We start from the raw sequence: 2,905 nt of genomic DNA, 5'->3' as shown, positions 1-2,905 counted from the left end.
AGCGATTCTCCTGCCTCAGCCCCCCAAGTAGCTGGGACTAAAAGACTGTGCCACCACGCCCTGCTAATTTTTTTTTTATTTTTAGTGGAGACGGGGTTTCACCATGTTGGCCAAGCTGGTCTTGAACTCCTGGCCTCAGATGATTCACCTGCCTTGGCCTCCCAGAGTGCTGGAATTACAGGCGTGAACCACTGTGCCCAGCCTCATTCAACTTTTACAGAGATACCATCTAACTTCCTTTATAGCATAGAGGTGCATTTTAACAAACTATTTGAACTACATTGCGGTGGGCATAGTGAGAAGAAGGTCTGCCTAAGAAGGGGTAGCTGGGAAAAGCAAAGACGTTGGGTCTTTGAAGTATTTATCTTTTTTCTAAGCATGTGGGATGGTTGATGGCAGCAGAATGACCCTGAGGAGACAGAGATAGGGAAATGCTCGGTACCTATTTTATCACATCTCAACTCTCTTCTGGAATATCTGCATTTGAATGTGTCTCTGATGCCTGAAACTTCACACTTAGAAAACCAGGCTCATTGTACTAGAAATGCTCGATTCTCCACTGTTCCACACTTTCAGAAAATTTCTATGCTAACTTGACGTTTTGGCAACACCTTCCAAATTTTCCAACTCATCTATCATTTTGTCAATTTCCTTATCATTAATAAAATGAAAAATGTTTCTTCTTTACCATTTCCATGTTATCAGCTTAGCCCAGGTCTGATCAGAGGTATATCAGTCTGTTTTTGAACATAAGATAAAAAGACAAAGCACCATTTTACATGCTGATGGCAGGAACTTACTGTATCACAGAACTGGCTTCTAGAAGCTGCTTATACTCTTGGTTCCTTCCTAGAAGAACAGTGTGCTATCGGTTACCTCAAAGTCAAAAACTATCTATTTAGCATTCAGATAGTGAAGGCCAACAATTCTACTTCACAAAGTGAAATGATCTACTTCACTTATTCAAATGACTGGGAGGTTGGTTTGTGAATAACTTATTGTGCTAAACCCTCCCAAATGAAGTCTGGCTCAAAGTTACATGTTTTACAAATGTAAGGCCAAGGTGGGTGGATCACTTGAGGTCAGGAGTTCGAGACCAACCTGGCCAATATGGTGAAACTCTGTCTCTACTAAAAATACAAAAAAAGTTAACTGAATGTAGTAGCATGCACCTGTAATCCCAGCTACTCAGGAGGCTGAGGCAGGAGGATGTCTGGAGCCCAGGAGTTAGAGGTTACCGTGAGCCAGGATCGTGCCACCGTGAGCAAGACCCTGTCTCGGGGGAAAAAAAAAAAAAAAAACACAAGCTTTTTTTTTTTAAATGTTAAATGACTTTGGCTTATGAACAGCTTCAAAAAACAATCTAATTTTCAAAAATGGTTGATTTAATTCCTCAATTCCCTGGGGATTTAGGGCTTACAACTACCCCTCCAAGGTAGGTGGTAATTTTAAAGCAATGAAGTCAGGTCCCCTGGTATACATTTATCCTTTAGCTGCCCCTAGGAACACCATGACAACAACAAATCACGCCTCACTAGCCCTGCAGGTGGGACCGTTGGTGGTTATTAATTTTATGAGAGCTCCTAGGTTGTTTACTACTATAGTTGGTGGGCACCTGGCTGTGCAGGGTTAACTCTGGGCAGTAAAACAAAAATACCTCTTGCTAATCCTGTGTTTTGGTAGCTCAGGACAATTTCACTCGCAGCCCCTCATATAATATGTGGCACAAAGACTGAATCACTCTAGTGAACCCTGAAAGGCAATTGTTACTTTAGGCAATTATAAAATGATAGAATTTTATAACTGGATAAGAATGTAGAGGTTATCTAGTTCAACCCCTCATTAGAGACAAAGAAATCGAGGCTCAGCAACTTCCTAAAGGTTACATAAGGGGTTGGCAAACCAAATTCAGGTGCAACTTGAGGTCTCCTGATCCAAGTCAGGCATTCTTCCCACCATGCCATGTGGCGCTCCCCGATGATGTAACCAACATGGGACAAGTCCCCAAGGACCACACCTTTTACAGAGTTTATTACCTTGGCTTTAGCAGGTAGAGCAGTAGGAAACATTCTCTGGGTTCTCAAGCTTTGACAATACAACTAGTAAAGGGCACAATAATAGTATTTGTATAAGATTTTTGACACAATTGAAAATTATTCTACATGCACTGTGTTTACTAATAATTCCTTATGTGTTTATAACATGTTATAATTTTTGAAATGCTTTTAAATGTATCATCTCATGATTATTAAACTTATTAAGTAGCCAGGAATTATTATTCCCATTTTATAAATGAGGAAACTAAGTTAGAACCCACTGCTACACAGTACGTGACACAGACGGGACCAGAGCCTGAAAGTCTGACTCCTGAAGCAGTGTTCTTTTCTGACAATATCTAAGAGGATTCGGAGCAGAGTTTGATAGGTTCATGTCAAAAGCACAGAGCTCTAATTTTATTTAGGGATTTTATCCAAAATTATATATACAATCTACAGCAATTGGTCCAAGACCTAAATATTTCACAAGATATTCTTTCATCTGCAACATAGGACTTCCCCAGCCTTTGTCAATCCTGTGAACAATACAGTATTCACTTATACTAAAAACATACTGGTCTCTCCAAGTTTGGCAGCTCTCACTCTGCTAGGCAGTGCAACTGGAAAATCTAATATCTCAAAGGCGTTTTGTGCTCCTGCCAGATTCAAATCCCGTGCGTCTGTGGATTTTTCCATCCTTTGTGTAATGGGTTTGAATCTTTCTTGAAGGTGCCTCTCCAAAGCAGGGGTAATAGACATTCCTTCTCTTGTGAGCCTTATGATGAAATAATTACTTGGTGGTTAACAAACAAAATCTTTCCTGCCAATTTGGAATCTCACCAAGAAGAGTCAGGGGAAATTCCAAGATA

Source organism: Colobus angolensis, unplaced genomic scaffold (genome assembly GCF_000951035.1).
Source record: "Colobus angolensis palliatus isolate OR3802 unplaced genomic scaffold, Cang.pa_1.0 Scaffold53, whole genome shotgun sequence".
Taxonomy (NCBI): domain Eukaryota; kingdom Metazoa; phylum Chordata; class Mammalia; order Primates; family Cercopithecidae; genus Colobus; species Colobus angolensis.
The sequence above is the reverse complement of the archived record's forward strand: the minus strand, read 5'-3'. Positions refer to the sequence as shown.